Source organism: Rousettus aegyptiacus, unplaced genomic scaffold (genome assembly GCF_014176215.1).
Source record: "Rousettus aegyptiacus isolate mRouAeg1 unplaced genomic scaffold, mRouAeg1.p scaffold_m13_p_6, whole genome shotgun sequence".
Lineage (NCBI taxonomy): Eukaryota > Metazoa > Chordata > Mammalia > Chiroptera > Pteropodidae > Rousettus > Rousettus aegyptiacus.
In genome coordinates, this window is record NW_023416309.1 from 29,673,497 (window position 1) to 29,686,497 (window position 13,001).

The window sequence follows — 13,001 nt, forward strand, 5'->3', positions numbered from 1 at the left end:
TTTTATACATACATATATAATTTTATTTTGCTTCAGTGATGATGTTATCCTCCTTCCGATCACAGAATGTTTTCTCTAGCAATAATTCAGTAATTGGATTTAAATCCATGTCCTTCATTTAGGAGTACAATGATCCCTTGATCAGTTTCTTTACACTGCCCCATTACCATAAAATGCAATCATAAAATATTTAAGAGTAGCATATAGGTGAAGGGCTTTGTTCTATTATAGTTAATGGAAAATATGAGTAATCTTGCTTCTAGCCAGAAGAAAAAGATGGCAGAAAAAGGATCCGAGTTACAACTTGGAGCCCATTGAGAAATTGCTAATTGTTATCTAAAGTAGAATCATTAAATGTAGATAGAAATGATGCAGGAGTCTTAGAGGAAACTTTCTCTCCTTTTTACTCCTCCCCCTCCCATCATTCCCACAAGTCTTATGTCCTTATTTATTTAAGCATCGATAGTTCCTTATCATTACTATCAAAGGAATTGTTTGAACTCTCTTAAATTCAGGTATTCAGCACTCAAAATTAACTTGTAAAATGACTACACTGTACTCAGAGCCAAGAAAATTCATGTACATGAGATTTACCAAAATAAATATAAGAAATAAACACGTAGTGGTTAAAATAAATGTTTGTGATTTAAAATATTTTTAAATCCAAATCCCAATTTCCTTGTGTCCTTAATGAAGATTATCATGTCTGTTTCACTGTCCAGCATGAGGGGTAAGTGAAATAACCCATTTGAACATGTTTGGTACACATTTTTTGGCATGTTTTCTTGGATAGTGTTAGCAGAGTATAAATCTATTCTTGCACTTGATAAAATAAACTACTGCTATAGAAATACATAAAAATGGAGAGGTCTCAGGTTTAAAAAAAAAAGTCAGCATAATGCTTAATTTTTGCCATGAAGCTTAGTAGTTCACATAATAGGTTCCTTCAAAACATTATTTTTCCATCTAGAGAATATTGGGTTCTTAGGACAACTAAATTGGATTTTCCTAAGTGGGTTCAGTTAGAAGCAGGCTTCCAAATAAAATCGTCTCCAGTGGGTTAAGGCTCATCAATTCTGCTCTGCTATCATCCTGCCTGGGTATCATTTGCTAATAAAATGACTTAGTATGGCCATAATAAAGACCATATGGTATAGAGAAGAAAAGTTAGACACCTTAGTGGAGATATATATATATATATATATATATATATATATATATATATATATATATATATCTTCTCTTGTACCTGGGGCAGGATTTACTTACCCAAGGAAGAGAGGAAAGATCCAAATGCTCTTGAATGAGCATGGAGAGGAACAGCTGTTGACAACAAATTGATTCCATTGGTTGAGTTCAACAGCAGTAGGCAGGGAGCCTGGAGTTGCTGCCAGCTGCTGTGCTTACACACCAGGGTAGTTAACATCATTAAGACAATTTGAGACTGCCTAACTGTAGAAGCAGAGAGCTAGGATCATTGCAGAGGGAGGAAGGCAGAGAAGCAGAGTTCTGATCAACGGGGTACTCCATGGGCCTTAAACAGAGAAAGGAACAAACAGCAGGGTGAATTGCAAAACACAATGTGCTACCCTGTCATTATGACAGCCTTTCTACCAGATGAGAAAACTATTTAGTCTTTCCAGGTCCCATTATGCAGCTTTCTTTTAGTATACCGAGCTCACTGTGGAATTTGCCACATCTTCTTAAAGATCATAGATGGTATATGAGATAAAACCCAAGTGTTGCTATATCTATTCTCTGTATGGGAAAAGCCTGAGAGAGCTTCAGCATCCTTCCAGATACCTTTTATGGGAGCAAGATTGCCTAATGTCAAAACACATGCCTAGAGAAGCAGGATGAGACACAAGTGCAGGAAACTGCTGTCTTCAACAGCCAAATATTTAGATCCTAGAGAAAGGTTGCCAAAGGCTTCATTTCCCGAATATATGTGCCAGATGTACATGTCCAGAGATCAAATTTCCGATATGGTTTTAATCCAATTCTTAAGCCTGTATAGTTTACATATCTCAAATAGCCTATGTGTATAAGAGAAGAAATTAAATTCATGGTGTGGAGCTCCTTTTATAGATGGGTTTTAGTAGTAGCTATCTTTGCATTTACTTGGTTAGAGGTATTTGCTTGGAAATGTTTGAAAATTCAAATGTAAAAAGACCTTTCAAATAGAAGTAACTCCTCTACAGGCTAAAGCAAAAAAAAAGGTTTCTTATAACTCCGTTGTTATCTTCTCCAGGATCTAAATTTCAGTAAACTGCCAGAAATTTGGCACCACTGTTTAGAATGATAGATGAATGGCACAAAAATAAACATTTTCCAAATATTCTGTATTTAATGAAGGCAAATTTATGGAACATTATAATTTCTCAAAACTTGTATAAGATTTATTACTATGTTTTATGTTTTTAGAAGTCTTCATAATCATAATCAAAGCATTTATTTATAACTGTTATTAGAAGTCAGTGAGTGTTTTTTATTTCTTTTCCTTAATCACGTCTCAAAAAAAAAAGTAAGAAAGTTCTGTGTTTGTCACTTTCTATGGTATAAAGGGTGGCTCCCAGCTCACCATGTATTTCCTAAAACACTGTTTAAGTTACACAGATCTAGAGGTGAGTGGGGCAAAGAGGCAAGACATCTGTTCTTCATGGCCAAAATCGTGAACTTGACATACACATAGCCTCACGCTCCATGATTCCTGCAGGTATTTGAAGTAGAAAGGAGAATTGTACCAATTTTAGAGCCTCTACAATATGCCAGGTACATGTACTTGGCACGATCACATAAGGAGACAGGATTTACTTGAAGAGATTAAGGCACTTGTGCAAACATTCAGGACACTTAGGTGTTGGAAATGAGTATGTACAAGCAAGCTAAATGTACTGTTAACATACTGATTTTTTCATTCACAGGGCGACCTTTTGTCTTTCATACATACACTTTGATAATCTCAGATATCTACTTCGGTCTTAAATTAGGTTTGACAAATTGACTTAATTCAGCTAGGTATGTTTTCTAACATTGGCAAAAAAGAAACATCTTGGCCTCTGTGACATGTGCAGATTCATGCATACCCCACAGATTATTTCTTCATAAACTACTATGGATCTATAAATTTATAGATATAAATGTCCACAACATGACAGAAAATACCCTCATTAGATCAAATACTGGATTAAAGAAAGATATTTGTATCCTAGGACTTGTTAAGCCTCAGGTGAGCTTCTTTAGACTCAGTGACTATAACTACCTGAAATAATTTTGGTGCAGATTTGAGAAAGTGTTAGCTACCTCATATTTGATTCCAGGACTGTTCCTGATGGTACCAAATATCTGTTTGGTTTTCTTGACTGCAATGACGCATGCGTTAATGTTTTTTTTGTAATTTTTTTTTTAGAAAATAGTAAATTATTTATAGAACATTAATATTCAACAAAATATTAGTTATCAGAGCAAAGACTATTCAAAGTTTTAAAAAAGAGAGCAGAAATTTATGGTCAAGATGGTGGAGTAGGTAAATGCTGTGTTTGCCTCTTCTGACAACCACATCAAACTACAACTACAGAACATCCATTATTTGAAAATCCTCTGAAGTCTAGCTGAACATAAGTCCTACAACTAAGGATAAAGAAGAAGCCACCTTGAAACTGGTAGGAGGAACGGACCCACACAACTGGCTGGTCTCGTACACAAATGTGGCAGTTAATTATGGGAGGAATATCTTGACTCTGGAAGACCCCCAGAGGAGTGAGTGGACCCACTTACTCCTAGGGAAGTAAAAAATGAAAGTCCCCACAACTTCTGGCTGTGAAAATCAGTAAAATCTATGGCTGAGTGAGAGAAAGTGCTGCTAGAATCACAGCATTCCTTCTAAAGGGCCTGAGCAAGGACTCAGTCACGAACTCACATGCTCTGAGTTCCAACACCAGGATATCAGCTTGGAGGGCACCAGGGACATATGAGGAAAGAAAGTTTTCTGGTTTTGGGGTGAGGGTTGGAGGGGAAGCTTTTTCCCAGGCAGAAGTACTGGCAGAAGTCATTGTTCCTTTGTTGAGCCCTCCTAATTACTGGTGCACAGACATAGGTGGCTGCCATATCTGAGTTTCGATCAAATTTGCTAACACAGATTATCATTCTGCCCTGGGAATTCCTTGAGACACCACCCCATATAACTTGCAGGCCTACCCAAATTACTTCCAGGGGCTTTTCCATACAAACAGCCTGCCTTGGCTTGTGCTGGGGACTTTCCTAAAATCTGTTAATGGTTCACAAATCCCAAATGAGCAGCATCTGGCCTTTGCATTCCCTGCACTTCTTGCTGAGCAGCCCCAAACCTGACACTAGTGGCAGTCAGCCTTAGTTAATGACTAGGCTTCTCAAGGCACATGTAAGCCCAGTGTAGGTAGTGGCCATCTGCAGATTGCATGGTGGCTTATTCCATGTGGTCCTGGGAAGGACACAGGATGTAGCTAAATTTAGCTTGTGGCAGGGCTCCTCGCAGGAGGCTCTGGGGCCAGCACACCCAGTTGCTAACTTTGAAACAAGCCAGAGCACCACCGTGGGCCCCATTAGGGAAAGAAACACCCAAAGGGGACACTGGGCAGGAACCAGAACTATGCTAAAGTGAATCCTGCTCCATAAGGTCAGCCCCTGGACAATAGCTCCTCTATTGCAGTCACTAGCCAATCTTTACAACCAATCATCTCAAAGGTCTAGCCCTTCCATTGATGTGCAAACAGCAACCAAGTCTCAACTACAACAGGAGGGCACATACAACTCACATAAGGATCACACCTGGAACACTAGCTTAGGTGACCAGAGAGATTGCACTACTGGCCCCGTAGGACACCTACTATAGAAGGCCACTTTACTAAGACTAGGAGACATAATAGTGCTACCTAAAATATAGAAACAAACACAAACGCAGGGGGCAAAATGGAGAGACAAAGTAACATATCACAAATGAAAAAAAAAAAAAGGTACAGAAAAAAAATTAAACAAAATGGGGACAAGTAGCCTACCAGATTGAGTTCAAAACACTGGTTAGGAAGATGCTCAATTAACTTAGGGGAAGAGCAGATGAATTCAGTGAGAATTTATAAAGATACAGAAAACATAAAAATGGATATAGAAAATAAAAAAGGACCAGTCAAAAACAAAGACTACAATAACTGAAATGAAGACTATATTAGAGAGAATCAACAGTAGATTACATGAAGCAGAGAATCGAATCAGCAATTTAGAAGATCAGGAGAGTCTGGAGAAACATGGCGGCATGAGAGACATCCTCAGATCTCTCCCTTTGAAGCAACAATAAATGGAACATCTAAAACACAACAAAAAACACCCAAACTGCACACCAGCACATCTGAGCATGGGATCTACGCATAAGAGCTACCACAGGTCAGAACCCTGGAGGTCAAGTGATGGACTGGGAGAAAAAAGAAGCTGCCTCTAGTAGCCAACAGAGCTCCCTGTAGGAGGAGGGGGAAAGGAAAAGGTACGGCGAGTTCCCTGAACAGCCCTGCGTGGGAGTGCTGTGAGCTTGATGCAGCCAGCGGCAGGGCCCAGTCATCAGGGCACAAAGCAAAGAAGTGGGCCAACAGAGAAACAACAGTTGATTTTTACCAGCCACGGTTGCAAAACCAAAGCTGACCCACAGCCCCCAACTCCCAACCCAGACCCTCCCCCCACCTCCCTATATTCTCCAATACTGAACACCACGGAGTCCAGGAGAATCTGAGCAAATGCTACTGAAACTATTGCTAACACTGATAGGGACTGAGACTGAGAGTAGTCAGTGTGATTAAACATCTATAAGAAAAAAAGAGGCAATGTTAGGCTTTATATAAAGCAGGGATCCAAGAGGCTTAGATACCACCTACTGGAAAACAATAGAAGATTAGGTAGCAGAAAAAAACTAATCAGTACAGCAAAGAAAAAAAAATCTAAAAAAAATAAGAATAGTTTAAGGACCTCTGGGATAAAATTAAGCATAACAACATTCACATCATAGGGATACCAGAAGGAGAAGGAGAGAACAAGGGATTGAGAACCTATTTGAAGAAATATTGATGGAAAACTTCCCTAACATGGCAAAGGAAATACATATATAAGCCCGGGAAGCACAGAGTCCCAAACAAGATGAACCCAAAGAAGCCCACACCAAGACATCATAATTAAAAAGCCAAAGGTTAAAGACAAAGAGAGAATCTTAAAAGCAGCAAGACAAAAGAAGTGAGTTAACTACAAGGGAGCTCCTGTAAGACTGTCAGCTGATTTCTCAACAAAAACTTTGCAGGTCAGAAGGGACTGGCATGAAATATTCAAAGTGATGAAAAATAAGAACTTACAACCCAGATTATTCTACCCAGAAAAGCTATCATTTAGAATTAAAGGACAGATAAAAAGCTTCCCAGACAAGAACAAGCTAAAGAAGTTCATTACCACTAAACCAGTATTACAAGAAATGTTGGAGGGACTTCTTTAAGAAGAAGACCCCAAAAAATGATAAAATATGTGAATAATAAAATTGGCAATAACTACATATCTATCAACAATTACTTTAAATGTAAATAAATTAAGTGCTCCAATCAAAAGAGATAAGTTTGCTGAATGGATAAGAAAACAAGATCCTTATATATGCTGCCTACATAGTCACTTCAGATCAAGACACAAATAGTCTGAAAGCAAAAAAATGAGAAAAAATATTTCATAAAAATGAAAATTAACAACAAAAAAAGCTGGGGTAGCAAAACTTATACCACACAAAATAGACTTTAAAATAAAAGTATAACAAGAGACAAAGAAGAACCCAGTAATTCCACTTCTGGGTATTTATTTGAAGAAATCCAAAACACTACTTTGATGGGACATGTGGAAACATATGTTTATTACAGCATTATTTACAATAGTCAAAATATGGAGGCAACTTAGGTGTCCATCCATGAATGAATGGATAAGGAAGAGGTGATACATATATACAATGGAATATTACTCAGCCATAAAAATGAATGAAATCTTTCCAACTGCAACAACATGGATGAACCTAGAGTATATTATGCTGAGTGGAGTAAGACAGAGAAAGACAAATGCCATATGATTTCACTTACATGTGGAATCTAAAGAACAAAACAAACAAACAAACAAACAAACTCATAGGTACAGAGAATATTTTGATGGTTGCCAGATGGGAAAGGGGTCAGGAGGGTGGTATTTAAAAAGGGGATGACATTCAGAAGTACAAATTGGTAGTTACAAAACAGTTCTGGAATATAAAGTATAGTATAAGGAATATAGTCAATAATATTATAATAGCTGTGTATCATGTCAGATGGGTACTAGATTTATTGAGGTGATCACTTCGTAAGTTACATAAATATCTAATCACTATGTTGCATGCCTGAAACCATTGTACTGTATGCTAACTGTAATTGAAAAATAAAAAAATATTAAAATAAAAATATAAAAATAAAATAAAAATAAATAGAAGAGCAATGTTAACAGGAAATAAAGAAATCAAATGGCCTCATAGACAGTAACATTAATTTTAAATGTTAATTGCTTTAAAATGTTTCAATTAAAAGAAATTCAACTTTCTTTTTATAACTGCTATTTATAATCCTTATGATGCCAATATATGAGATAAAAACATATAGATTACAAAAACTGAGGGTTAGAAAGAAATTCAATGGTGTATCTAGATCAACTAATTATCCTGCACTTGTGCCTCCTTTCCTAGTTCTTTACCAGTGTTCGGTTTAAAGATTTTGTTTGTAGAGAGTTCAATTTCTTGGGAAACAGTATAACAGCTGGAGAAATAAAGGGATTTGAATAAAAGGAGACCTAGGTTTAAATGCTGGCTTTTTCACTTGCTTAAATAGGTCTTTGGGCAACTTATGGAAGCTCATTATGCCTCATCCTTAAATAAGGAAAATGATATTTACCTATTTTGTATGAATGTTGTGAGGGAGTAAATGAATTAATTGGTGTCAAACACAGTGTCTTACACAGATTAAATACTTGATAAATGTTAACTCTTATCTTTTAATTCAGCTCTATACATGGATATTTTGACACCTCTTAGGAATATCTTAGTTCCCTAATACAGTACATTTTCAATTTCTTCTGGGTCTACAAATACAGCTTTAAACCTGTACAGTAAGTATTTCAGAATAAGAGCATTAACACGCCATATGTAACTTGCATGCCGTATTTCTGTTTGCCAAGTGTTTACCACTACAACTCATTACAGTGGCTTAATTACAAAGTTGAGCCCTGACATCCATCATTCTGGAGAAGGAAAGTCTGTCCAGAATAAACTAGAAGTATCTTCTTTTGCATGAGTTATCAGTCAAGAAATCTGATTTCAATACAAGCCGATGAGTTAAATGCAGAACCTTGGTTCCATGTTCTCTTGGTTTACAGTGTTTTTCTATGTTCTTTTCATTTTCTAGGATGCACAAGTTCATGATCAAGCAGCTATTTCCTTTGTGTGTAATAGTAGTTTGCTTTTTGATTGTTAAAGAAAACCCACCATATAGTAATCTGATAACATTGCAATGATTAGAGGCTTTTTTAAGTCTCCTGTCCTTGGAGGTAAGCCAGGCATTCCTAAAATAAAGTGGCCCTTATAATCTGTCATCAAGGAAGCAATATTCTGAGCCATCTCCCCAAAGAGCACTCCTGACCACTAATAAGACACTCATTTTCATTTTTCTTTCAAGAGTAAAAGTTATCTATACTTTCTAGGCCAGAGTTTCTAGCCACAAGAGCTCTGTGAATGACAGGTGTGTCCAGGTACTGATCCTCAGCCTTTGTCACCCTCAGGAGAGGCCTGGTGTACAGTGTCATCTTTTATAGTTGATATAGTCAATATATAAAACATTTTCTTCCTGAGTCTTGATGTGAAAATGTTGAGAAAGACTGCAGGTTCTAGTCTATTCTTCCTTAGATAGCCAAAGGAAGTCTAGTATACTAAGTGGTGTCTGGCTGTGGGATATCTCTATGGCAGAATATAATTGCAATACCCCTTTTTCTCTGGGTTTCAGCAGACATGTGGAAATTAGTAATTTCTATATAATTGGTGAGTATTTATTTTTCAGCATATAGTTGATAATTTTATCCTGGAGAGAGTAAATTTTGTCTGTCTTCCAATATCAAGAAAATGACTGGCTAATTAATCACTAATAAAGAGTAATAGTGTACATGAATAAAGATAAGGAATACGTGGGTTCATGTTCATATTCATTTAACCGTTACTTGTTTTCCTTCAAATACTAGAAAAAAGGGTAAAATAACATAAATGTTAATAAATATATCAGTGCTAACTATACTTTTATTATTCTTATTTTATGATTACTAATATCTCTATAATATTTCATACCTTGCAAAAAGAGTTGACCTCTTAAAATTATGGGTACACAAAACACAAAAGGCATGATGGAACCACGATGGATAAATGGAAAATGAGGAAACACTGCATGAAACTAAATTTTTGGACACTGAGGTTAAAATATGTGTGCAGGAATATTATTATCCTAAAATAAAAATCAGCCAGTGTCTCAAGAAGGACAAAAGTTTCATTACCATATAGAAAGAAAACCTTCCAGTATTCCTATTTTTGTGTTTAAAGCATCATGCAAAGACACTTCCCAATTCCGTTTATAAACTCTTAATTGTGGAGGGAAGGGGATGTTTGGCAAAGGGGGTGTCAAATGACTCAGAGGATTCATTGTGCTTTTCAATACTGTCTTCTTTAAACCAAGAATAAAGTGAAAACTAAATCACCAAGAAAGAGATCTGTAAAAGCAAAAAGAAAAGAAAAAAAGCTTTTTTTTTTTTTTTTTTTTTAAAAAAGGAAGCTTTACAATACTAACAATAGTGTGATTGAAGAGGACTTTTCAGGGAAGAAGAAAAACAGCACTGGTAAGGAAGTGGTAGTGACATGGGTAGGACTTACAAAGGAGCCAATGAACATGGAAAAGGAAGAAAGAAATTTATAGAAATATATATCTAAGGGACTACAAAGAATCATGCAAAGTGATTCATTCTAGTTCCTTGTCTTCAAGATGACTATAAGTCAGCCTTGCTGTAAGGTTGCTCTTTCTAAATGGTGGCCACTAGCCACGTGTGGCTGTTCAGCACGTAATATGTGGCTACTGAGAATCGAGATGTGCTCTAACTGTAGAATACCAATTTTGAACACTAAGCATAAGAAAGAATGTAAAATAACTCACTAATAATTCTTATAATAATAACATTTCAGATACACTGAGTAAAATAAAATAGATTAATAAAATTAACTTCACCTTTTTGAAATTTGTTTTGTTTGTTTACTTTTTAATGTGAAGACTAGAAAATTTAAAATTACATATATGGCTGACATTATACTTAGATTTGATAGTACTGTTCTAAGAGTTTTAAAATATTATTTGAACCTATTTAACCACAAACATTTTTCCATTGAGAAAAATTGTAGTGGCTGGTCCCAAACTTAGTAAATTCCTCATCATGTCTATCGACTATTTTGGTTTTACTTTGGTGACTCTTACAACTTAAATCATATGAAATTTATGTCTGCTCCTAGCTTCAAACATCTAAAGAAAGCCACTAGGAGAAAATGATGGCTACTAGTTCATGTGCTCTGTTCCTTAATACGTGCTGTTGAGAAAGCAGAATATGAGATGGTCAAGACCAAGGGTAGAACTGAGAAAAAACTCAGAGGAACCAGACAAAAGGAAACAACTTGTGCTCAGATTTTAAATCCAAACTGAAGTGCACTAGCTTCTACTTTGCACTCTGCTCTTAATTTTCACCATAGTTATGATTGGCTCACTGAATCATTTAAGAGTCTTCACCAGAGGCTTGAAACATTTTTGCACTTCAGTTTCTTTAATAACACATCTGGGAGTTTGGATTAGATGAGTTTATAAAATCCTTTCAAGTTTGAACTTGTACTGACTGCATCTGTTTTAGGGCTTTTGAACTAACCATTACCCCCACCCTGGAGTCCCTTCTGTTCATTATTTGTGTGCTGGCTTCTTCCTGTCATTTAAGTCTCAGTATAAAGGTTATTTCCTCAGAGCAGTCTTCCCTGACCTACCCTACGTGGTCTTCCTGTCATTCTCCATCACATCGCCCTACTTTATTTTTCCACAGCATTTATATCAAGCTGATTTTTCCTTGCTTATACTCTTATCTGTTTACTTGTTTATGTATTCATTTATTTATTCACCCCATAAGAACATAATCTTTATGAGAGTAAAGACCTTGTCTGTCTTATTCACTGCTATCTATCCCACACAGAAGAGGGCCTGGGATATAGTGAATGTTCTGGAAATATTAAGAAAATGAATAAGCGAATCAGACATGATTCTTAGATATAAACAACTAAAAGTTACTTTGACTAACTTAACAGAGACTAAATATATTAACTAATGTAATTGCCAACAAAGACTGGAGGACTAAATTTGGAAAGTAGGGAGTACAAAGGAAAGTCATGCTCCCAAATAGAATCCCTAAAGCCCAAATCACATCGTGGACCCTGCCCAGTGAGGATACCTCTGCTCCTGGCGTCTAACATTCAATGCTCTAGCTCTCCACCACTGGCAGATATCACTGTATTGAGACACTGGTTGTGCCTGAAGTTTCCATTTGTCCAACTGCCCTTAGAAACTGTATGCTGCTATCACTTGACCATTGCCAAAAAGAATTCTGTATTGATCTGACTTCTTTGTGTTAAAGCTCCACACATAGAATTCTGAGTGTGTGCATTTGATTGTTCATGGCTCATGCCCTACCTACTAGGAAAAACAGTAATGAAAATCTAGTATTTTTTCCCTTCTATATAAGGAAAAGGACTTTGCTTCTCATTAAGATTTATAAGGCAAGGACTTCCAGAACATAGAGAAGGGGCTCAGATGCTGGGCAGATTCCCCAAATAATAAATGATCTTATAATCTTGTATGTGGTTGCAGATGCATGTGTGTGTGTGTGTGTGTGTGTGTGTGTATACACACACACACACACATATATTTATCAGATGTACTCCTTACTGCTATATAGCATACAGTTAGTTTCTGAGACTTCTGAGACCTTTGGTTGACCTCACAGATTGCAAGGACCTTGTCAACCTACAATCCCTTATTTTTTTAAATTTTTTATGCCTACATCTCCTGGTCTTCCTAGGTGGTCTCCCATCCAAGTACTAACCAGGCCTGACCCTGCTTAGCTTCTGAGATCAGCTGGGATTGGGCTTGTTCAGGGTAGCATGGCCATAGACACCATGGTCATTCTTTAGCCCACTGTCTGTCTAGAACCTGATATTGTGCTCTTCAGTTTCATAAGGAGGTTATTCTCCCTATGAGATTGCTGGGTGAATGTTTTACCTTAAAAATACACAAAATGGACTCGAGGGACCTCAGGTTCAAGATGAAAAGCTGTAGTAATTACACATTTAAGCTATCGTTTTGGTTGATGCCAATGAAATGAAACAGAAACCATAAGTTCGTTTGCAAGTTAAAATGAGAGGGGAACTTGAGTAAGAGACACATTCTGCCTTCTAGGAGGAAAAGGACATCTGGTTCATGGCAAGCTCTGCCAAGGCACAGCTAGCTGGAAGAGCCAAATGGCTCCCTGCTATTTAATCCTGAGAAACAAGGAAAGGCAGGTTAGGTAGAGGATAAAAGGTTTATTTTAAAAAAGAGATTGATAACTGCTGTGAATTTAATTATATTCCCACTGCCAGAATCCTATCGATATTGAAAAGCAACAGAGATAACCATTTCCTGAGATATTCAGTATTTTTAAGATAGTCAAAATAACAGTCAAAGGAAGTCAGGAAAAAGATGAAGTACAAGAGAAATGAACACAAACAGAATAGCAAACACACCCTAAGCCACCAACACATCGAAGGCCCATAAGCAAGAGGGAGTCTTGTTTAATGCATTATTTCGGGCAGTTAAGGTTTTGTGTTATTGTATAACGTC

At 36.8% G+C, this 13,001-nt stretch overlaps 1 protein-coding gene and 1 pseudogene across 2 annotated transcripts in view; both read right to left on the reverse strand.

The window, feature by feature from the left end:
* The window catches only part of PRKG1 (protein kinase cGMP-dependent 1), a 1,094,018-nt gene that overhangs the window by 737,101 nt on the left and 343,916 nt on the right, over positions 1–13,001 (reverse strand). The window lies entirely within an intron of this gene.
* On the reverse strand, positions 12,177–12,295 carry LOC118604731 (annotated as a pseudogene).